At 34.9% G+C, this 25,782-nt stretch overlaps 1 protein-coding gene across 4 annotated transcripts in view; it reads right to left on the reverse strand.

Moving 5' to 3' along the window:
* Positions 1-25,782, reverse strand: part of LOC148955813 (uncharacterized) — an 88,710-nt gene that overhangs the window by 20,289 nt on the left and 42,639 nt on the right. Inside the window, exon 1 of one of the 4 annotated variants that reach the window (XM_089104387.1) lies at positions 20,571-20,601. The exons of the other annotated variants lie outside the window; for them this stretch is intronic. The gene's annotated coding sequence lies outside the window, so the exon portion shown is untranslated. Of the gene's footprint in view, positions 1-20,570; positions 20,602-25,782 lie in introns of those variants that run through there. 4 annotated transcript variants of the gene reach the window in all.

The raw sequence follows: 25,782 nt of genomic DNA on the forward strand, positions 1-25,782 counted from the left end.
ATTTAATTCCTGATCTTTTTCTTTAATAATGCTGGGAAATCCGGCACCCCCTTCATAGCAATGTCCCTTCCCCCATGAAAACTTCCTTCATGGAAAGATCCTTCCATATAGCCCCCGACCCTCTCCTTCCCCCACCTACCACAAAAAATCTCCTCTGAAAAAGTCTGTATACTTCCCAATAACCAATACTATATGTTAACATTGAGTAAAGTTCATAACTTTCAGCCCTCCCCCTGGGGACTTTGGGGGATCAAGTCATCCTAAAAGACATTTTTATCATATTTTCGACCATGCTAAACAAAATGGCTATTTCAAAATTTTAATCGGGTGACTTTGGGAAAAAAATGAGCGTGGGAGGGGACCTAGTTGCCCTCCATTTTTGGTCTCTTGAAAAGGGCACTAGAACTTTTAATTTCCGTTCCAATGAGCCCTCCCATGATATTCTAGGACCACTGGGTCGATACGATCACCCCTGGAAAAAAAAAAAAAAACAACAAAAAACAAATAAACACGCATCCGTGATCTTTCTTCTGGCAAAAAATAGACACTTCACATTTTTGAATATAGGAGATTGAAACCTCTGCAATAAGGTTCTCTGATACGCTGAATATTGTGGTGTGATTTTCATTAAGATTCTTTTACTTTTAGGGGTCTTTCCCCTTTTTTTCGAAAATCAGCCAAATTTTCTCAGGCACGTAACTTTTGATGGGTAAGATTAAACTTAATGAAACTTATATATTTGAAATCAGAATTAAAATCTGATTCTTTTGATGTATCTATTGGTATCAAAATCCCGTTTTTTAGAGTTTCGGTTACCATTGAGCCGGGTCGCTCCTTACTTACAGTTCGTTCCCACGAACTGTTTGATTCCGGCATTTAACACACTTCCAAAGTTTATAAAATGATTTCCATTAAATTTTCTGAATTTAGTATTCAACAGTTTCGTTACTTTTGTACATTTTTTTTAATACTTGTCAAATTAAAAAATACCATCATTATTTTCAATGTAGGGAAAATTTTCTGGGGAATTTTCTTGGGGAAACAGCGCGAGAAGGGGGGTCCCCAGGGGTAATTACATGGAGAGAATTCAAATTAGAATTAATTTAATTTGCATATATTTGTCGGATATTTGCAAGTATAATCAAAATAAATTAATTAATTAGTTTATATTAATGTAGGATAAAGGACGACTTTATTCAGTCTGTGATTAACTTTATTTTGGAAACCATGACGTTTTAAAGAAATAGATGTTCATGTTTATCGATTCAGTCCATTATCCCTTTTTTCGTTTTATGGATTCGATTCCCCAATGACGGTGAATTTTCTGCGGTGGAGGGGGAATTTTCCGGGAAAGAACTTACTGCGGGGGGGATCCACTCGGGAGAAGGTCATCCAGGGAGAATCAATGTTGGGGGAATTTCCCGGGTGGAGAAGTGTCCGCAGGGGGAATTTTCAAATTCTTTTAAATTTAAAATACCATCACAATTAATACGCAAAAGAATTTACCGCGGGGTAGAATTTTCCACGGGATGATTTTTCCACAGAAAGGGAATTTTTCGAAGGGGGCCTTTTTCTTTAGGATAATTATCTGGGGGTAATTTTATGGGGGAGGGGTAATTTTCCATGAATTTCCTTTCTTTTTGAGATGGCAGCAACGCGCGACGGGGAAGCTAGTACCTCTATAAGACAAAATGCACTGTGTTAATGCTATTTCCCAATAAAACATCTCAGCAGTTTCCCAAGAACGACTGAGGGTATGTTCAAACTTTCGGGGCTACTTCTGCTCTTAAAATTTAACCAAATCAAAATAGCGTAAGTGTATCCAAGCTATCCAAGAAAATAAACAGATTTTTTTTGCGAATGGTATCTAGTTTTCATTTCCAGGGCAACTAGAGGAGGTATGAAACTAAATTAAACACTACTATCTGTGTCCAGATTTTTAAAAGGGTGCATGTTGTTAACAATTGCTGAAAATTTTTCTCCAGCATACAAATAGCAGGCAAAACTATAAAGTCTTAAAAAAAAGAAAAGATTTAAAGTATTGTTTCCTTTTTCCCTGAAAAGACTCTGTCAATATAAAACGAACAGAAATTAATTGAAAAAACTTTTTCACAAAATAAGTTTGTTCAAAGAAAAGTAAAGAACTCCATTAACAAAAAATGAGCAAAAATAAAATCAAATAATCTACCAGGCGTGAAACTACCACAAATCAGCATCGATAAATAAATGAAACCCAAAATGAATAGAAATTACAATAAATAACCGAGTTAAACTCAAAACTAGCAAAAATTAACATAATTTGGGCTCAAAACCCCTATGCCTTCCCAAGGCCAGAACATAATTTGCACTTTACTGAAAAAATACAAATCAATGTGCATTGTCAGTTTAATATACATATACTGATATTTAGCAATCAAAATGTTAATATTATTTGATTTATTAAAGTTATAAAAGTAAAACCATTTATATTTTTTAGTAAAGTGCAAATTATTTTCTGGACTTCAAAGACATAGGGGTTTTGAGCCCAACTCCTGTAAATTTCTGCTCGTTTTGATTTTGACTCGGTTATTTATGACTTTTAGAGGGTGTTTCAGTCTCTGACCTTTGAGTTGCTATTCAGTCTCTGATCTATTAAGACCAATTTGTTCTTTCAAAAGAATAAAATCCCAGTTTTGAACAAGTGTTGAAAAAGGATTATATCCGGAATCAATTATAGTCCTAAACTAATTCAGTGACTGTAATTTCGTAACATTTTGCTGTGGGTTAAAGTGACCTTGATTCAGGATATTCATTTAGATTTTTGATAATTTTTACATCCAACACCCAATTGTGAACGGTGGCTGGTGTTTACCTCCCCCCCCCCCCGCCTCCGTGGAAAATACTCCCGAGGCAAGACCTATTTTCGTTTCACCCGTGTTGTGACGTAGAAATCGAGTGAATACCTGTTTTGGTTTATAATTAGCTGGCTGGCGCTGGACTTTTTGAATATTTATTTGGAATATTTGGTTTGGCCTCACGTAAAGATAAGTCTTTTGCTTTTTCTTTTTTTTATCTTGATACTGATAATGATGGCTTTTAAACAGTTTGATCTTGCTCTTGCGAAGTTCAAGGATTATCCCCTCTGGCCAGTAAGAATAATCAAAGCTGGTAAAGATACACGAGGCAAGCCAGTTTATACGGCATTTAGCTATGGATCGCATGATGAACTTCGCCTCGTGGATGCAAATCTTCAAGTTTATGATCCTACCACTGTTAATTTGTCAGCTCCTGCTTCAAAAAAAGCTTTTGAAGAGCTTGCTATCACGCCTGATATTTACATGAGACTGTCAAAATCATACCTTGCGCTGAGAAGTAATAATAAAAGCAAAGCAAATGTCCCCGCATTAGCAATATCTAGCAGTATTAGCCCGGTACAACAGCAACTTGTAGCTACCCAAGCTGAACTGGATAGTACCGAAAATGACCTGATGGACAGTATAACTCAAAACGTTTTGGAAAAACTGGCTAGCTCAGACTCTCTTAAGGAATCGACTGAGCTTAGTCAAATTGTTAGTCAAATTTATGATGCTCTCATGATTGAATTTAACCCCGAGTTTTAGCGAATCGAAAAGTCGCTAAAGGGACTGAGTAATGAACTTGAAAATTTAGAGGACAGACTGAACAGGCTTGAGAATAAGTTGGATAGTTATGAACAAGAATCGCTACTAGACAGCCTGGTTTTTCCCGGTGTTAGGCAGAAAACTGGTGGTGACACTCGTTCTGCTGTGTTGCTAACTATTAATCAGAAGATGTCTTTGCCTGAAATTAGTACAAATGAGGTCGTGAACGTTTATAGACTTAGGCTGAATAATGCTGCTACAACTGATTCAACTCAGGCGGTTCCATCTGCTCCAAGGGTAGCTCCGATAATAGTGAAGTTTTCGAGCAAAAGCGTTGCTTGTAAATTGTTCAAGGCCAAATCCATGTTGGCCTCTAGTGGTATTTTTTTGTTGAGTCTCTGACCAAGCAGAGACGAGATATTCTGAATGCGGCGAAAGACAAATTTGGTCAGCGGAATGCTTGGTCTGATCGGGGTCAAATATTGTCAAAGCCTAGTGACGGGACTCCAATAAAAAAGACGGGTCTCTTGCTAACTGTATCTAGTTGTTTTTTTTCTGCCTGTTTGTTTTTTGTTTGTTTTTTTACTTTCTCATGGATTATTTGTTTATTTCCCTTTTCTTGTTTTTTTTTTCTACTAAAAGAGTCGCTAGTTTTCGGTTAATTTTTTCTCCTCTGTTTTTTTTTTTCTTTTTTTGTATTATTTTTCTCAAAAATATTTTTTGTTTGTATTTATTTTTTGGTGCACTTTTCGGTATTTTTTCTCTTTTTATTATTTCGGCTGTGTCGTTTTTCGATGTTAGTATTTTTCTTAATTTGTAAATGCCTTCCTCAGGTCATTAATTTTCATTTTTTTTTACTTTATTTTTATTTGTTTATTTTTTTTTCATTTTTGTTTCTCCTTCCGTACTAATGGTTCCTTCCAATAATACCTGCTGTGCTATTAGTTATTTATGTGTTTGTAATCTTTGTCAGGTTTTTCTTTTGTAATTAATTTAAGTAAAGATTTCTTTTTGGTTCCTCTGGTGACTTGAATGGACTCCAAGTGAAACCTGCTTTTGTGAATATCTTAGGCCATGAGAGTCGCCTTTGCGAGCTTGAAAATAATCCTTTTGAGGTAATTAGTATAGTAAATAGTTCTGTGGGTCAGGCTAATCAAAATCCGATTAATATAAACCCTATTTGTAAAAGTAAATATGTTTCGGATTTGGGGGGGGAGGAGGTTACCAAAGGAAATTATTCTCTGACAGGACTTCAGCTTAATATTCAGGGTCTCTTCTCGTCAATAGATAACTTGAGACAAATTTTTTCGGATGGACAGCCTGATGTTGTGGGTTTATGTGAGACGTTTTTGGATTCAGGCAATGAAATGCTGTTGATATGCATGGTTACAAAATGTAATGTATAAACCGCTGCAAGATGGCTAAAGGAGGTCTTGCCATGTATATATCTTGCAATTTGCATTATTGCTTGCGTGATGAAGGTATTTTGAAGGTATTTTCGAGTCACAATTTTTAGAAATTAGATCTAATGGTATAGATCTAATCATAGTTATTAGGTATATTTATCGTTCTCCTAGTGGTGCTATTCCATTGTTTCTTCGAAATCTTGAGGAAATACTTGACATAATACTGAAACGTCCGTGTCATAATGTGTGACTTTAATATAAATTTGATGGATTCAAACTCTTCGGCTTCAGTTGATTTTCTTTCAACCATGCTTGCCGCAGGACTACCATCTACATCCATCCCCACACGAGTAACTAATGTGCAGCTTCTTTGATTGACTATATCTTCTCTACGCTTAGTTTGAAGGAAAAATCAATTTTAGTTAGTGATATCTCCGATCATTTTCTAATATATTCTCGATTCAGCTTTAAACAAGGGAAGAGTAACCGGGCTCAGGTGTTTGATTCTTATTCTGTTAGGTTTGGTGAGAAAGAGTTATCTCTTCTTGGGTCCAAATTAATCGTGGAGAAAATTCGTGGAGCTTGCTTGATAATGATAAGGATTTTTCTTGTTTATTTGAGTCCTTTTATGGAACCATAAAAGAGGCTATTCTTAGCATTTGTAAAGTACCACCTTCTAATCATAGGTCTAAAAGGATTGTTCCTCTAAACCCATGGATGACATCCGGACTTCTCAAAAGCTGGAGACGGAAGAATAATCTCTGGAGAGCTTATAAATGCGCTTCACTTTCAGCAGGTGCTATTCGTCTTTGTCAATTCAAGATCTACCGGAATATATAGGAAAGCCAAGTCTCTGTATTATCTAAATAACTGTGCTGCTTTTGACAGTAATATTCGTAAAACTTGGAAGGTAATACATTCTGTACTTAAACCCGGTTCTTAATCCAGCTCTTTATCGATGAGTTGGTCATTAGTGATGCAGCTATGGAGGGTGAGCTTAATGTCGAACAGGCATTGACCTCATTCTTCGCTAATAATGGTAAGAATATTACTTCTACAGTTGCTTTGTCTCGGCCTAAGCTGGACTTTAGATCTTACCTCGGGCCATTTTGTGTTAAGTCTATGTTTCTAGAGCCAGTAACAATAAGTGAAATTACTAAAATTGTTAATGGCTTGAAAAACTCATCTTAATCTGGGCCAGATTCTATCTCTACTAAGGTAGTTAAATCTATTCTTCCTTCAATAGTATTGCCTCTAACAAAACTTGTTAATCTTTCATTTGAATGTGGTGTTTTTTCCGGATGCTCTCAAGCGTGCTCGGACTATTGTTTTGTATAAAGGTGGACCAAGAAATGATCCGGCAAATTATCGACCAATTTCAATTTTGTCAGTATTTAGTAAAATATTTGAAAACGCTGTGCTTTCTCGTCTCCTTACTTTCTTAAAATCTAAAAATTTTCTTCATGATTTTCAATTTGGTTTCCGAATGAAGCACTCCACTGAACATGCCTGTATGACCCTTTTGAATTGTATTAATTCTTCGTTAGATTCAGGATGGATTCCGGCTGCTATATTCCTGGATGTTCGTAAGGCTTTCGATTCCTTAACCCATGAAATTCTTCTATCAAAGATGTCTCATTTTGGCATAAGGGGAAGTATATTTTTTTGGTTCCAGTCTTATTTGAAGGATAAGTTAATTTCTGTTGATCCACTTTTCCGGTCAGCATCGCAAGTGAATTTTGGTGTCCCCCAAGGATCAGTTTTAGGGCCTGCGCTATTTTTGATTTATGTAAATGATCTTTATTATGTCGTAAAAAAGCAGAAACTTATTAATTGCTGTAGACTTTGTAATCCTAAGCCTTCCCTTGCCCATAGTGGCAACTATAGTTCGTCTTCTTCTGATGCCCTTGTTTGTTTTGCTAATGACAGCACACTTGGCACTTTGGGAAACTGAAAATCCGAGCTTTGATTAATGGAAAATTTGTTTGAGAGGGTGATTTTGTGGCTTGATGCTAATTATCTTACCCTAAATTTTTCGAAGTCCAGTTTTTTGATTTTTTCGCGTATTTCTCAGGTTTAGCCCCAGTTATCAGAAATTCACCAGCCAAAAGGAATATTTCATAGATCTAAAGACTGATATGTTCGTTTTTTGGGCATTCTTGTTGATGAAAACCTATCTTTCAAACGTCACATTGATTATATTAAAATGAAGATATGCAGGAGTCTCGGTATTTTAAGGAAACTTAGACATACTTTTCTAGGATCAATTTTGAAAATCCTTTTTCACTGCTTGATCCAATCTTACGTTTCTTACTGTCCAATAGTGTGGATGTCAACCTTTCCTTCACTGTTAAAACCACTTTCTAAGGTTTACAATAAAGCTAGAAATCTCACTCAGGAAACTAATCGTTCATTAGTTATACCATTACTTGATCTTGGAGTCACTATACATTCTTTCATGTGCATGTTTTACTTTTGCTCAGCTTCATGGTGACCTCCCCCGGCCCCTAAGGGTTCCGCTGTCTTTTACCTCTGATCAAAATAATTATAATCTTCGTAATATGACAAATCATGTTCAAGTTCCATTTACTCCTTGCATAAGGTCAGATTTTAATCCTCTAATGGCGTGTCGTATTGTTTGGAATAAGTTGCCTGAATAAGGCCCCTATTGCTCATGACGGGAGTCCATATATGGGCATAGAATACTGACGGGACCGTGTGCTGCCATCTACAATTTAGTCTAACGCTGACGGGCTATAATTTATTCAAGGATTATCGATCGAGTCTAATGAGGTCAAGGTCAATTGATTTGTTGTTGTTGTTCGTCCAGGTGTATTGTCTACGGGACAAAGTTTTCACATGCGCACTAAGGGGAAGAGATGTATTGATCTAGGACAAGAAGGGGAGAGAATTTCCGAGAACTTGATTTACATAATCGGTGGGGAATGTATTGATCTAGGGCAAGAGGGGAGAGGATTTCCGAGAAATTGATTTGCATAATCGAGGGGAATGTATTGATCGAATCGAGGGGAATTAATTAGTTGTTTCTAAGGGGAATTATTGATTCACAAAAGGAAAATTAGAAATGAGATCACTTGTTATCTTGGAATTATGCGAGAGTCTAAAGAGATAGCAATTCTATTTTTAAATACGGCTTCTTCAATCTTTAGGTCACAGAGATAAATTAATATTCTATCGAAACCATAATAGTGTAACCAAGAACATCTTAGAGATGCAGAGATTGACGCGGGAAAGGGTTTCCTAGGAATTACAAATGTGACAGCGCAGGGATGTCAAAACAAAAGGAACATGCAGAAATAACGTTTAGGGATTATTTGGGCGAAACCGTTTTGAGACATTTTAGAAGATGATTTAAGGGAAACCGTTTGAGGTATTTTAGAAGATGATTTTAGAAGATGATTTACAAGAGGATTTTAGGGTGAAACTCTGTGGTCGTTACAATACACAACTTCCATTTGAACAGTGTTGTGAGGTCCCCTACCCCAACAACCCCCCTACCCCAACCCCAAAGGGCCCCGACCCCCCTACCCCAACCCCGAAGGAACCTCCCAGCCCCCAAAGGCCCCCGGTCGGGCCCCCAAATGCCCCCGGGCCCCCAGAGGCCCCACAGTCCCCAAATGGCCCCCGGGACCCCAAAGGGCCCCCGGGCCCCCCAAAGGCCCTCCGGGACCCCAAAGAACCCCCCAAATTGTTTGCCCCCATTTTTTAATACTTTTTTTTGCACACTTGAGACAGAGAAGGGCCCCCACATTTCAAAAGGCTTTATTATATCTTTTCAGAACAAGTTCCTTTCTTAATACCCCTCTTAAACCCATTTTACAAGTTGAAGTACTCATCCTTTTCACCAAAACTTTACTTTACAACTTTCTGAATACCCCAACATCAAGCAATACTTTTCAAAAGGCTTTATTATATCTTTTCAGAACAAGTTCCTTTCTTAATACCCCTCTTAAATCCATTTTACAACTTGAAGTACTCATCCTTTTCACCCACAACTTTACTTTATGGCTTTTTGAATATCCCATCACCAAGCAATACTTTCCAAAGGCTTTTTTATATCTTTTCAGAACAAAAATCAATTATTAATAATAAAATCACATATATCTTAAATGTGTGCATCAAAGTAACAACAATCTTCTTTAATACCACCAAATGTTTACTGAACACACACAATTTTCTATTAGAAATAATATTTTTTATCAGTGATAACACTTTTTCTGTTCGAACTAGCAAGTTTTCTGTCAAAGTTACCAAATTTTTTCTTAGAAGTAAAATTTTTCGTTTGTGAGAGCAACTTTACTGTCAGAAGTAGCACGTTCTGTTTAAAAATAACAAACCTTCTCATCAAAGTAATGACATTTTACCTTAATACTAACATACTTTTACTGAACACACACAAATTTCTCTTAGAAATAATATTTTTCATCAGCGATAATACTTTTTCTGCTCGCACTAGCAAGTTTTCTACCAAAGATACCAAATTTTTTCTTAGAAGTAACATTTTTTTATTGTCATAACAACTTTTCTGTCAGAAGTAGCAAGTTTTGCCTAACACTAACAAACCTTCTCATCAAAGTAACGACATTTTACCTTAAAACTAACTTACTTTTACTGAAAAAACACAAATTTCTCTTATAAATAATATTTTTCGTCAGTGATAACACTTTTTCTGTTCGAACTAGCAAGTTTTCTACCAAAGATACCAATTTTTTTTAGAAGTAACATTTTTTTAATGTGATAACAACTTTTCTGTCAGAAGTAGCAAGTTTTGCTTAACACTAACAAACCTTCTCATGAAAGTAACGACATTTTACCTTAAAACTAACATACTTTTACTGAACACACACACAAATTTATCTTAGAAATAATATTTTTCATCAGTGTTAACACATTTTCTGTTCGAACTAGCAAGTTTTCTACCAAAGTTACCAATTTTTGTATTACAAGTAACAATGTTTGATTGTATCAACAACTTTTCTGGCAATACTATCAAGTTTGGCTAACTGCTAAAGAAAATTCTCATCAAAGTAACCATATTTTACCTTAAAAAACTTACATACTTTTACTGAACACGCACAAATTTATCTTAGAAATAATATTTTTCATCAGTGATAACACTTTTTCTGTTCGAACTAGCAATTTTTTTTACCAAAGATACCAGATTTTCCACTTCAGTTCAGATTTTTCTCAAAGAGATGAAAAATTTAAAATAATGTTCCAAAATTTTCATAGAAGATAGAAAAGTTCAATTTCACTTCTGAATTTTACCAAAGAACACAATTCAATTCTAATTTCTCCAGAGAAAATGCAAATCTTCCACTCCACTTTTAAGTCCACCAAGACATAACGAAATTTAATGTTCTATTCTAAATTTTTCCGTAGTAGATAGAAAAAGCTACACCATAGTTGTGAATATTTGCTATGACGATAAAAAATTCTAATTCAATTTTAAATTTTCTCAACGAAATGAAGAAAAGTTCAACTTCGATTCTGAATTTTCTCAATGAAAAGAAATAATTTATTGATCAATTCTATTTTTCCAAAATAATATAAAACTTTTCCACTTCAATTCAGATTTTTATCAAAGAGAAAAGTTCAAGTTCTCTTCTGAATTTTACCAAAGAACAAAATTCAATTCTAATTTCTCCAGAGAAAATGCAAATCCTCCACTTCAGTTTTAAGTTCACCAAGACATAAAGAAATTTAAAGTTCTGTTCTAAATTTTTCCGTAGTAGATAGAAAAAGCTATACCATAGTTGTGAATATTTTCCCGGAAGATAAAAAGTTCCACTTTAATTCTAAATTTTCTCAATGAAAAAGGAATAAGTTATTGTTCAATTCTATTTTTCCAAAATAATATAAAATTTTCCACTTCAGTTCAGATTTTTCTCAAAGATATGAAAAAATTTAAAATAATGTTCCAAATTTTTCATAGAAGATAGAAAAGTTCAAGTTCTCTTCTGAATTTTACCAAAGAACACAATTCAATTCTAATTTCACCAGAGAAAAAAAAAGCTTCCACTCCAGTTCTTATTTCTCCAAGACACAAAAATTAAAGTTCCATTCTAAATTTTACCGTAGAAGATAGAAAAAGTTATACCTTAGATGCGAATACTTACCTTGAAGATAAAAAGTTCTTATTTAATTCTAACTTTTCTCAATGAAAAAGAAATAAGTTATTGTTCAATTCTATTTTTCCAAATAATTTAAAAATTTTCCACTTCAGTTCAGATTTTTCTCGAAGAGATGAAAAAATTTAAAATAATGTTCCAAATTTTTCATAGAAGAGAGAAAAGTTCAAGTTCACTTCTGAATTTTACCAAAGAACACAATTCAATTCTAATTTCTCCAGAGAAAATAAAAATCTTCCACTCCACTTTTGAGTTCACCAAGACATAACGAAATTTAAAGTTCTATTCTAAATTTTTCCGTAGTAGATAGAAAAAGCTACACCATAGTTGTGAATATTTGCTATGAAGATAAAAAGTTCTAATTCAATTTTAAATTTTCTCAACGAAGTGAAGAAAAGTTCAACTTCTCTTCTGAATTTTCTCAATGAAAAAGAAATAAGTTATTGATCAATTCTATTTTTCCAGGGAAAATAAAAAAATATCCACTTCAGTCCAGATCTTTCTCAAAGAGAGGAAAAATTTAGAATACTGTTCCAAATTTTTTCATAGAAGATAGAAAAGTTCCACTTCAATTCTGAATTTTACCAAAGAACACACTTCAATTCTAATTTCACCAGAGAAAATAAAAAGCTTCCACTTCAGTTCTTATTTCCCCATAGACATAAAAAATTAAAGTTCGTTTCTAAATTTCCCCGTAGAAGATAGAAAAAGTTATACCTTAGATGTAAATACTTACCATGAAGATAAAAAGTTCCACTTTAATTCTAAATTTTCTCAATGAAGGGAAGAAAAGTTCAAGTTCTCTTCTAGTTTTTCCAAGAAAATAAAAAGTTTCCACTTCAGCTCTGGTTTTTCTCAAAGAGATGAAAAATTTAAAGTTCTGTTCTAAATTTTTCTGTAGATACTTTGATTCTAAATTTTTCCTCCAAGAAGAGAAAAGTTTCTGCATTAATTCTCTATTTTCTCAAAGAAGTGAAGAAAAGTTCAAGTTCTCTTCTGGATGTTTTCCCAGAGAAGATAAAAGGTTCCACTTTAATTATGAGTTTTCACAAGGAAGTGAAGAAAAGTTCAAGTTCTCTTCTGAATTTTCTCAAAGAAAAGAAAAAAGTTATAGTCCAATTCTAATTTTCTCTAAAGAAAATAAAAAATATCCGAGTGGAAGGATTTTGCACGGGGATTGATTTTACATGTAGTGGGGGGGGGAGGGGGGTTCCAGGCATGAAATTTTCAGGGGCAATTTTACCGATTTTTTTTCCGGAGACTCAAGTTAACTTTTAAATTAAATTGTAGCTCCTTTGTCTTAGAGATTTACTCCTCAAATTTCTAAGTTAGAAAACGAGTGCGTCGTCCTATTATTAAAGACAATCTTTCAAGCTCAATCATCTGACCTCCAAAATCATAGGTTAGGTTAGGTTTGGTATAAATAAATATTCATAAATAAATAGAAACATTTCTCCGTGTTTAAGTTAAGTTAGGTTAGGTTAGCTAAGTTAGGTTAGCTAGTAAACATTTCTGGACGTTTAAGTTAGGGTAGGTTAGGTTAGCTTATCATGAGCGCTCATTAAAGTGGAACTTTTTATTTTCCGGGAAAATATTCACAACTATGGTATAGCTTTTTCTATCTACTACGGAAAAATTTAGAATAGAACTTTAAATTTCTTTATGTCTTGGTGAACTTAAAACTGAAGTGGAAGATTTGCATTTTCTCTGGAGAAATTAGAATTGAATTTTGTTCTTTGGTAAAATTCAGAAGTGAACTTAAACTTTTTTGTCTTCTATGAAAAATTTGGAATATTATTTAAATTTTTTACATCTTTTTGAGATAAATCTGAACTGAAGTGGAAAATTTTTATATTATTTGGGAAAATACAATTGATCAATAACTTATTTCTTTTTCATTGAGAAAATTTTAAATTGAATTAGAACTTTTTATCTTCCGAGAAAATATTCACAACTATGGTATAGTTTTTTCTATCTACTAGGGAAAAATTTAGAATAGAACTTTAAATTTCTTTATGTCTTGGTGAACGTAAAACTGAAGTGTAAGATTTTTATTTACTCTGGAGAAATTAGAATTGAATTATGTTCTTTGGTTAAATTCAGAAGAGAACTTGAACTTTTCTATCTTCTATGAAAAATTTGGAACATTATTTTAAATTTGTAAATCTCTTTGAGAAAAATCTGAAGTGAAGTGGAAAATTTTTATATTATGTGGAAAAATAGAATTGAACAATAGCTTATTTCTTTTCATTGAGAAAATTGAGAATTAAAGTGGAACTTTTTATCTTCAATGTAAGTATTCGCATTAAAGGTATAACTTTTTCTATCTTCTACGGTAAAATCTAGAATAGAACTTTAATTTTTGTGTCTTTGGGGAAAAAAGAACTAAAGTGGAAGCTTTTTGTTTTCTCGGCTGAACTTAGAATTGAAGTGTGTTCTTTGGTAAAATTCAGAAGAGAACTTGAACTTTTCTATCTTCTATGAAAAATTTGGAACAGTATTTTAAATTTTTTTATGTCTTTGGGAAAAATCTGAATTGAAGTGGAAAATTTTTATATTATTTTGGAAAAATAGAATTGATCAATAACTTATTTCTTTTCCTTGAGAAAATTCAGAATCGAAGTTGAACTTTTCTTCACTTCGTTGAGAAAATTTAAAATTGAATTAGAACTTTTTATCTTCATAGCAAATATTCACAACTATGGTGTAGCTTTTTCTATCTACTACGGAAAAATTTAGAATAGAACTTTAAATTTCGTTATGTCTTGGTGAACTCAAAAGTGGAGTGGAAGATTTGCATTTTCTGTGGAGAAATTAGAATTGAATTGTGTTCTTTGGAAAATTCAGAAGTGAACTTGAACTTTTCAATCTTCTATGAAAAATTTGGAACATTATTTTAAATTTTTTCATCTCTTTGAGAATAATCTGAACTGAAGTGGAAAATTTGGTATCTTTGGTAAAAAAATTGCTAGTTCGAACAGAAAAAGTGTTATCACTGATGAAAAATATTATTTCTAAGAGAAATTTGTGTGTGTTCAGTAAAAGTATGCTAGTTTTAAGGTAAAATGTAGTTACTTTGATGAGAAGGTTTGCTAGTGTTTAGCAAAACTTGCTACTTCTACCAGAAAAGTTGTTGTTACAATCAAAAATTGTTACTTCTAAGAAAAAATTTGGTATCTTTGGTAGAAAAGTTGCTAGTTCGAACAGAAAATGTGTTATCACTGATGAAAAATATTATTTCTAAGAGAAATTTGTGTGTTCAGTAAAAGTATATTAGTTTTAAGATAAAATCTCGTTACTTTGATGAGAATGTTTGTTAGTGTTAAGCAAAACTTGCTACTTCTGACAAAAAAGTTGTTATCACAGTCACAAAAATGTTACTTCTAAAAAAAAATTTGATATCTTTGGTAGAAAACTTGCTAGTTCGAACAGAAAAAGTGTTATCACTGATGAAAAATATTATATCTAAGAGAAATTTGTGTGTGTTCATTAAAAGTATGTTAGTATTAAGTTAAAATGTCGTTACCTTGATGAGAAGGTTTGTTAGTGTTAAGCAGAACTTGCTACTTCTGACAGAAAAGTTGTTATCACAATCAAAAAATGTTACTTCTAAGAAAAAATTTGGTATCTTTGACAGAAAACTTGCTAGTGCGAACAGAAAAAGTGTTATCATTGAGGAAAAATATTATCTCTAAGAGATATTTGTCTGTGTTCAGTAAAAGTAAGTTAGTATTAAGGTAAAATGTCGTTACTTTGATGAGAAGGTTTGTTAGTGTTAAGCAGAACTTGCTACTTCTGATAGAAAAGTTGTTATCACACTCAAAAATTGTTACTTCTAAGAAAACATTTGGTATATTTTGTAGAAAACTTACTATTTCGAACAGAAAAAGTGTTATCACTGATGAAAACTATTATTTCTAAGAGAAAATTGTGTGTGTTCAGTAAACATTTGGTGGAATTAAAGAAGATTGTTGTTACTTTGATGCACACATTTAAAATACATGTGATTTTATTGGTAATATTTGATTTTTGTTCTGAAAAGATATAAAAAAGCCTTTTGAAAGTATTGCTTGGTGATGGGATATTCAAAAAGCCATAAAGTAAAGTTGTGGGTGAAAAGGATGAGTACTTCAAGTTTTAAAATGGGTTTAAGAGGGGTATTAAGAAAGGAACTTGTTCTGAAAAGATATAATGAAGCCTTTTGAAAAGTATTGCTTGATGTTGGGTTATTCAAAAAGTTGTAAAGTAAAGTTTTGGTGAAAAGGATGAGTACTTCAACTTGTAAAATGGGTTTAAGAAGGGCATTAATAAAGGTACTTGTTCTGAAAAGATATAAAAAGCCTTTTGAAATCTGGAGGCCTTTCTCTGTCTCAAGTGTGCAAAAACAAGTATTACAAAATGGGGGGCAAAAAAGTTGGGGGGTTCTTTGGGGTCCCGGAGGGCCTTTGGGGGGCCTGGGGGCCCTTTGGGGTCCCGGGGGGCCATTGGAGGACCGGGTAGATCTTTGGGGGTCCGAAGGGCCTTTGTGGGCCCGGGGGGCCTTTGGGGGCCGTGGGGTTCCTTCGGGGTTGGGGTAGGGGGTCGGGGCCCTTTGGAGTTGGGGTAGGGGGGTTGTTGGGGTAGGGAACCTCACAACATTGTTCAAATGGAACTTGTGTATTATAACGACCACAGAGTTTCACCCTCAAATCCTCTTCTAAATCATCTTCTAAAATCATCTTCTAAAATACCTCAAACGGTTTCACTTAAATCATCTTCTAAAATGTCTCAAAACGGTTTCGCCCAAATAATCCCTAAACGTAATTTCTGCATGTTCCTTTTGTTTTGACATCCCAGCGCTGTCATATTTGAAATTCCTAGGAAACCCTTTCCCGCGTTAATCTTTTCATCTCTAAGATGTTCTTGGTTACACTATTATGGTTTCGATAGAATATTAATTTATCTCTGTGACCTAAAGATAAAAGAAGCCATATTTAAAAATAGAACTTCTATCTCTTTAGACTCCCGCATAATTCCAAGATAACAAGTGATGTCATTTCTAATTCTCCTTTCGTAAATCAATAATTCCCCTTAGAAACAACTATTTAATTCCTCTTTCATGGATCAATACATTCCCCTCAATTATGCAAATCAAGTTCTCGGAAATCCTCTCCCCTCTTGCCCTAGATCAATACATTCCCCACCGATTATGTAAATCAAGTTCTCGGAAATTCTCTCCCCTTCTTGTCCTAGATCAATAAATCTCTTCCCCTTAGTGCGCATGCGCAAACTATGTCCCGGAGACAATACACCTGGACGAACAACAACAACAAATCAATTGACCTTGACCTCATTAGATTCGATCGATTATCCTTGAATAAATTATAGCCCGTCAGCGTTAGACTATATTGTAGATGGCAGCAAACGGTCCCGTCAGTATTCTATGCCCATATATGGACTCCCATCACGAGCAATAGGGGCCTTTCTACTCAAAAAGGAAGGGCCAATTCCACTATACAGTTCACCAAAAATATGAGATCACGGTGGAAACAGAAAAATATCCAGTCCGGCGGTATTAGATGCCAACTGGAGGTATTTCATGAACAGGACATTGAGCGGGAGGTTGGGCTGTATCAAGAATTTTTTTTCAGGGGGGGGGGTACAAGAAAATTATTTTTTGGGGGGAGATTTACAAAAAAAAAACTTGAAAAAAAGTATCAAAATTTTTTTTATAATCATTTTTGTTACGTTTTTACAAGTCAGACAAAAGTTTCAGGGGGCGGGGGGGTTCAAACCACCTACACCCCCCCCCCTGGATACGGCCTTGGCTGGAGGACATAGTTAGAGAAGATAATATCCGATAACAGGGATAGAGGAACTAACTCCATCCCTGGGGAAGCTGACTTTATTCACATCGCCGTTAATTCATTTTTAAGGGGGGGGGTCTAATTCATTTTTGCCACAAGGTAGGAGAATTGGGACGAAACTTTCAACTTTTTTAGTGTGTGAGGGGGGATAGATGGAATCATAATAGACTACAACTATTTTTAGCTTTCGCAGTCAGGCTATTTAGCCAGTATGTTAAATAAAAGGGAATCTATTTTATTTTTAAATAAAATCTGATAGTGGAATCGTTTTTTATTGCGGCTGAGTTTCCATTTATCTTTTTTCCATTTCATCCATTATCCTTTTTTCCATTTTATCCATTATCTATTTTTCCATTTATCCCTTTATCTTTGCCCGTGGAGGCACTTTTTCTGACCTTTCAAATTTTCTGATTGAAAATTTGAGGTCTGATTGAGGACCGTTCCTTCCTGCTACTCTCAAACAATTCGTGGTAATGAACTGTAAGTAAGGAGTGACCCGGCTGGATAGTAACCGAAACTCTAAAACTAACCGAAAATCTTTTGAGAGCTTTGTTTCTTCTTGAACGGCTACTTGTCAAATGTTTAAATTGTGTTGTTTTTTTATTGTTTAATAAAGTTTAATTCAATCCAATCTAAAAAACTAAATTTTGATACCAATAGATGCATCAAAAGATTTGAATTTTTAGGCTAATTTCAAATATAAGTTTCATTAAGTTTAGTCTTACCTATCAAAAGTTACGAGCCTGAGAAATTTTGCCTTGTTTTGGCAAAAAAGAAGAAAACACACCGTAAAAGTCATAGAATCTTAATGAAAATCACACCATCAGATTCAGCGTATCAGAGAACCTTACAGTAAAGTTTTTAAGCGCTTATCTTTAAAAATGTAAAATTTTGTATTTTTGCCAGAAGAAAGATCACGGATGCGTGTTTATTTGTTTTTTTTTGTTCTTCTCAGGGGTGATCGTATCGACCCAGTGGTCCTAGAATATCGCGAGAGGACTCATTCGAACGGAAATTAAAAGTTCTAGTGGCTTTTTTAAGTGACCCAAAAAATGGACGGCTCCCTCCCACGCTCATTTTTTCCCAAAGTCACCTGATCAAAGTTTTGAAATAGCCATTTTGTTCAATATAGTTGCAAAATCTAACAACTATATCTTTAGGTGTAAAATGACCCCCCAGAGTCCCCAGGGGAAGGGCTGCAAGTTGTGAACTTTGCCCATTGTTAACATACAGTATTTGTTATTGGGAAGCATACAGCCACTTTTTTTAGGGGGGGGGGGTATACTTGAGATGGATTTCTATGGGAAGAATCTTCATTGGGGACGAAATTTCGGGGGAGTGAATATTTCAGGGGAAATGCTACACTGGGGGGTTTTGACAGAATTACTATACGAAATTCTTTTTAATTGTCTTACATTCTCTTTGCCAAATTTTTTATGTGAAGATGTCCCAGGGGAATTATCTAGGAGCTTTTTCCGCGTGTTTTGTTTTCTAGGAAACAATTTCCATAAAAAGGATCATTTCTAGAGTGATCGAGAAACCGATTAGAGACTAAAGTCTTATTCAAATGAAAGAATGCTAAGGAGAATTTTTCAGGGTGAATCGTTTTCAAGCACTTTTACAGGGAGGGGGATTCTCAGCGAGGACGGAACTGTCTGGAAGGAATTTGACGAGGGGGGGGTGCACTTTACATCGGATGAAATTTCAACGGAGGAGTTTTCTGTTAGGAGTAGGGGTATATTTCATAGAGGTTGAGCCAGATTTACCGGCATTATTTGAAAAACGAACAGGAATTATGCCATATGTGAAGGATTGCCCCGTCCTCAATACCTTACTCTTTACGCGAAAGTTTGACTGTTTGCTAAAATTGAAACACGGGGGCCGTTTAATTAGAAAAGAAAGCTTTTTTTTCAAGTACTAACAGCCTTAGCATATAGATCAAGGTATTGATGAGGGGGCAACCTTTCATATCTGGAAAAAATCTGCCAAAATTAATATGCAAATTTCGTTTTAATTTTTCATGTACGGTGAGCCAAATTCAAACCTGAATTATTTGGAAAACGTTTAGAAATTAAATTTGAAGAAAGAAGTTTTTTTTAACTGAAAGTAAGGAGCGACATTAAAACTTAAAACAGACAGAAATTGTTCCGTATATGAAAGAGGCTGTCCCCTCCTCAACGCCCCGCTCTTTACGCTTAAGTTTTTTTATTGTTTTAAAAAGTAGAGCTGTGAGAAAGAGTCAAACTCCAGCGTAAAGAGCGGGGCGTTGAGGAGGGGACAGCCCCTTCCATATACGGAATAATTTCTGTTCGTTTTAAGTTTTAATGTCGCTCCTTACTTTCAGTTAAAAAACTTGTTTTTTATCTAATAAGGTGAAAGACCGGTTCATAGCATACTGGGCCTTGAAAGAATGGCCTGAATAATCCATAGCTTGTGTTATAAAAGTGAAACTTTCAGACATGAATCTGTAATTCAAAAGGGTAAGAAGAAAAGTGTTTTGAGCAATATATCTTTGCTCCATCCTGATTTATAAAGTTTAATAGCCCTGTTGGGTTCATGTTAAATAGTCATGTTATAGGTATGGCTTAAAATCCTGCTGAGATCATAGTATTTTTGCTTTCAAAATTGAAATCTCAAGAAAAAGAGACCTAGGCTACAGCCAGAAAAAAATTAAGGCAACACTATTTTTGTGTAAGTTTAAAATTTACATAAAAATTACCATACAGTCTAAGGGGGATTCAAAAGTCATAAGAATAAGCCTAGTTAGAGTTAAATATGCCTCTAGGAAGCTCATTAATCCCTAATGAAACTTCAAAAGAGATTGAGCTAAGTTATGGTAGGAAATAGAAAATTCAGTTAGAATTATCCCTAGCTGCCCTAAGAACACTTAAAAACAACAGTGAAATTCGCATTTCTATTTTATGAGTGGTGGGGATCTATTAATAGCGGAAATTTATTTTTGGAAACCAATAATTCTGAACATACTTTCCTGTCACAAAATCGAAGAAACATGGGGCTTTTTTAATTTACATTGACTATGAGAGGGTGGTATTGAATGGGGGTTGGACCTCTTAGATATTGTCATCAAAACAATCGAAAAAGTGCCCCTACCTTTCCTGCATATTATGAAAAATACCGTTTTATATTTTCACAAAAAGAAACTGTAGACATATCCCGCCCCCCACCCCCCACCCCCCCCCCGCACCCGCAAAATTTTCGTTAATTGGCGCTACCTGCAAACCAGAATATTTTAACTGAAACAGTCGATAAATTGCCCCCCTCCCGCGGTATATTTTGAAATACACCATTTTTTGTACCTTCATAAATAAATTGCAGAGAAATCCTTGCCCATCCCTCCAACATTTTTGTAAATTGGCACCCGTGCGAAAGTGAGGACTCTCCCCAAATTGACTTAGTCAATAAATCAGTATGTCGCTTTTTGGCCCAAAATTTGCTCTTTGCCTCTTTGTCAAATTTAACAGTAAATTCCCCTCCCTCAATTAAAATCTCATAGCTGACCAATTGCCACGGGGATAAGTAATGTATGCTAAACGATACATTTTATACCTTATTAAGATATGCTTAAAATAATGCAACATCAAAATGTATATTGAAATGAATTTTCATCCGTCTCATAATAATGGATCTTATTCTATAGCGTTTGACTGAAAATATTTGCAAAAACTCAGCGTCGTCTGGAGCTCAGCAAAGAAAAAAGACAGAAAAAAATAGAATGACGCAGTTTGAATATTCTCCCCAAGACCAAATTCCAGGAAGATGACGCACATCCGGGAACGTGATGCATATCCGCTCCTTCACTGAATTGGTAGGTGACATAAAACTGCCATAGCATCTACAGGCCCGATATAATTCCTTGTGGTATATAATCCCTTAAATAACACTATATTATTTTATTTTTTTTTGTCAAATGTATAAGCAACGATAACTCGTCTGTAGTCACGTCAAACGTCTCTTCGGTAATTAGTTGTTTCTAGTCAGTTTTTCATGGTTACAACGGATTCTTCAATTAAGATTAAAGAAAGAAAAAGAAAAAAGAGTTTTGGTAGTTGTATGATATATCCCAGACCACTCAAGTTGTTCATCGATTGGCACATCATACAACCGTTTTTTTTCGTTAGTTTCTTTCAGCTTAGCGTGAGACAAGACTAAAAGAAGTGACAGACTAGGTGGGAAATATATAATTTGGGCTACATATTTGCACATTAGGGGGGGATAAAATATTTGGACAGTATGAACATAGAAAACAATTCTTACTTCATAATATGCAGAATAATTGTACTTAACTTATTAGGCATCCACACCCGCTGTAATTTACACCCCACCTTCCCTAATGTGCAAATATATAGCCCAAATTTGTTTTCTAAAGTATTATATTTTTATCATACTTAGGATTCTTTCATTAAGAATGAGCGTCAGAGAAACAGGTTCTACTTAGATGAAAAATATTAGGTCGGGGCTATATCAAACAGTTCGCGGTAATAAACTGTAAGTAAGGAGCGACCAGGCTCAATAGTAACCGAAACTCTAAAAAAACAAATTTCACAAACAACAACAGTTCTTGAATTAGTTCGTGAATTAGAATAAGCAAAATTCGATAATAGTTTTAGATTCTGTCTTACAAATTCTTCTTCACATACTTTCATTAAAAAAAAAGACTTTAATTTCTAATCGTTTTTCTGATCGCTCATTAAGCCTCCCCCCCCTTCCGCGGATTTTTTTTCCCGGAAGTCCAAACCCACTGAAAATTTCCCCCAGACAGAATATCTCTACATGCAAAATTGAGTTGGCAAAGAGAAAGTAAGATAAATAAAAATAACCTCGTATTGAAATTTCGTAAAATCATCCTCCCAGTGAAAATTTCCCTTGGAGAGCTCACCCCCCAGAAATTTCCTTCCACGACTAAATTCTCCCCATGGAAGCCCACCCCGAGCACAAAATGTCCCCCGAATAATGTTTGTATACACCCCAATTACAAATACTATACGTAAACAATGGGCAAATTTGATAACTTAAAGACCTATCCCCAGGCAATGTGGGGGGGGGGGTCATATTATCTCGAAATCTTTGGTTTTTAGACTTTTTATCTATGCTGAACAAAATGGCTATCACAAAATTTTGATAGAACGATTTTGGAAAAAAGGGGGCATGGTAGGGGGGCTAATTGCCCTCCAATCTTTTTGGTTACTCAAATAGAGCACTAAAAATTTCAATTTCCGTTCGAATAAGCTGTCTCCCGATGTTTAAGGACCATTGGCTCGATACGATCACCCTGAAAAAAAAAATCATGGTTGCAGCAGCAACTGCAACCATAATATCATGATCATAAAATGCGTTTTGAAAAAAAAACTGCCTAGTGAAAAAAATTAATATATGGCACAAATTCAGGAATGGTAACCTTTATTTCGGTTTGTCTTAAAAGTAAAAGTTTATTGCGAAAAGAAATTTATGATGATTTCGAAAAAATCTTGAAATCCCTCGAAAATGGCGTCAGGTCAAAATGAAAAGTGTATCAGTAGAATCAGCACGGTCGAAAACCAGTTACAGGGAAATTACAGCCACCCTCCTTGAACAACAAGGAAAATCACTTTTTTGCATGGGTAGCACTCATTTGTCTCCCGTTTTCAATTCTTGTTTTTTCTACCTGGGTGACCAGAACACCATAGAGATATGTTTAATGGCTCATTTGATTGGAAATTAAATTTGGTAGTGCCCTTCTTAAGTGACCAAAAAAATTGGAAGACAGCTAGCCCCCCTCCCCCCAAAGTCACCCGTTCAAAGTTTTGTGATACCCCTTTTGTTCGACATATTTAAAATGTCCAATAACTACGGTTTTCGCGATAATATGACCCTCAATAGTCCCTTGGAAAAGGGCTGTACGAAGTGTATCCGTATCGGGTGTACCGGTATCGTGCGTATCAGTATCCCTTAAGCAGTAGTCTTTGAACAAAGACATCTTTGTACAAAAAAAAAACTTTAAAATGCGCTTTAAACTTTAAAAGAGGTGCATTAAAATGGCTGGTTTAAGGCATATTCCTCCTTACCCAACTACAAAACAATCAGGGAACCCTGCTGTTGAGGTTTAAAGCGCTTATATGAGATTGTTTGGAATTGTAAAACACCAATGAATTTACCTAAGACAATGAAATTTGTTTAGAGCTTAAAAATACTTCGGCTAGTTTGGGAGAGAGGAAGATACTTCAAAGGCTGCATTTTAATGCTCAAACATCCCAAGTGTCACTGAGTCTTCAAATAAACACAGAATTAGTTCTAAGGGAAAAACAAGAGGAAAGGGGAAGGAAAAATTGATCTATAAGCCCAGGGCTGAATACAGTACTTTTGTTTTGTTTCATGTTTTATTTTTTTTTTGGGGGGGGGGATAGAAAAAGTTTCGAAAACCCATCAAAGATGTGGAATTGATATTTATCCTTATTGATTTCTAGGAATATTTCTGGTCTACACTGTTATTATGAAAGTAAAGAGTAAAATCAAACCCCAAAATTATCGGAATATATTTCGTACAGGAGGGGGGCTGCCCCTTCCTCATCTGCACTACCACCTCATGGTCGCAGAAACTTCGGAGGGTACTCATTACTTGAGAAATTGAGAATTCGAGTTTTTTTAGAAATCAGCCCCCCCCCCCAAAAAAAAATATCATTGCAGTGCAATTAATTTAAATTAAAAACGGGCCCAGATTGATTTAACAAAACAAAGTTTTTCCGAGGGAAGTAAAAAGGGAAGCTGAAACTTAAAACGAACAAAAATTATTACTTCACAACCTTTACTGAAAACACAGAACAATATAGGAGTTTTGGTACAGTAAAAGTAAATCATTTAAGGACACTTTTAACAGTACAAATATAAAACATTTTAGGATTATTGCTATAGACTAAAAGATAAAATTAAAATTAAAATATACTATGTGCATGCACATAGTCCAAAGATCATATTTCAAGATTGGATTTTGTGTATTAAGCTGGAACTTTCAGAGAATGCTTAAAGGGGAAGATCATGTGACCAAAAGGCAATATATGCACGCTACCACTAATACTACTACCACTGCTACATTTACTACTGCTGCAACTACTATACTTCAACTACTACTTCTATTGCAACTACTTCTAAGACCATGAGCATTGAGATAAAAATTTTAAGCAGTATGTGAAAACACAGGTTATCAAAAGGACATATCGGATGTCATAGCAATGGCTAATTGTATTAAGTTGAAATTCTCAGTACTTGATGAGAGGGATGTTTAACTAATCAAAAGGCAATTTGTTAACACTACTGCTGTTATTAGTACTATTGCTATTTCGTTCATTACTACTATTAGTACTACCAATTCTACTACCCTGACAACTATTACAACTATGCCTAAGGAAATGAAGGTAATAATATCAACGAATTTTAAGGAATGTCTGTCAAAAGGGTGTATCAACAAAATCTTCGGAACAGTGTGTTTGGTGTGGGAAGTGGAAAGTAACAGAGCTTCTTGTGGGAGATGTTGAACAAACCAAAAAAATGATATTTACATCCTAATGCTACTGGTTCTACTCGTACTACAACTACCGCTACTATTATTACTACTTCTTCAACTACTACTGCCACAAAAGCCACTAAGGCTACTACTGTTGATTCTACTGCTACTACTATATTGCTGGTACTACTACTGCTGCTACTAAAGCTAAGGGCATTAAGGCGAAAAATTTTGGGAAGTATTGAAATTGCATGGAACGAAACCGAAACACACTTTGCATTAAGTTATGGCATTAAGTTGAAACTTTCAGCATGTGTTTAATAGGACGTTGCAGAAACCATAGGTGCTAGACGCTTACTGCTACCAACAGGGGCGAATCTAAAGTATTTTCATTGGGGGGGGGGCAAGAGGGGTCCATATCCTAATATTCAAGGAGCATGGGCTATATAATAATTTGTTCTCCATTTTATTGGAGGGGCAACTACCCCCCTTGCCCCTCCCAAACGACGCCCATGGCTACCAATGCTACTACTACTATTGCTACTACGCAAGATAATGGTATTAAGGTAAAGTTTTTCAGGAACATTTAGGCAGATGTTTCATTAAATCAAAACGAACTATGGAAATGTAGTTTTTTTAAAAAGGTGACAAAGCAATATCTTAAGAACGGCTTACATTATTGAGTTTGAGATTTAAGGGTAAGTTGTGGTAGATTTTGGAATAGCCAGAAGGCACTACGTGAATGCTATTAATACTACCACTACAGTTTCTGTTACTAATGACGCCAAGGGTATTAAGGCGAAGCTTTTAGGGAATGTTTAGAGGGAGTTCAAATTGAACAAAAAAAAAATATATTCATGCAGGTTTTTAATAGGGCATGTAAGTAATATCATCAGGCAGCATCGCTCTATAATAGCTAGTAATATCATTGAAACTTTTAAAGAAGTTGATTCGATTGGAAATTAAAAGTTCTAGTGCCCTTTTTAAGAGTCAAAAGTGACTGGAGGGGAAGCAGGCCTCCTACAAAGCCCATTCATTTTCCATAAACATCCAATCAAAATTTTGAGACAGTCATTTTGTGCAACATAGTTAAACGGTCCAGTAACTAGGTCTTTAGGGATATAGTGGGTCTGTCAACCCCCCACAGTTATACAATTGTCTCATTGTGCTTTAAAACTAAATTTTGTTGTAAAACTAAATCAAATAGTACTGTGTATATGGTTGCCAATAAGACACCTCAGCATTATCTCGAGAACGACTGGGCGTATATGAAACTTTCAGGAA

This window comes from Artemia sp. Qi Xiang Cuo, chromosome 2 (assembly GCF_049724085.1).
Source record: "Artemia sp. Qi Xiang Cuo chromosome 2, ASM4972408v1, whole genome shotgun sequence".
Lineage (NCBI taxonomy): Eukaryota > Metazoa > Arthropoda > Branchiopoda > Anostraca > Artemiidae > Artemia > Artemia sp. Qi Xiang Cuo.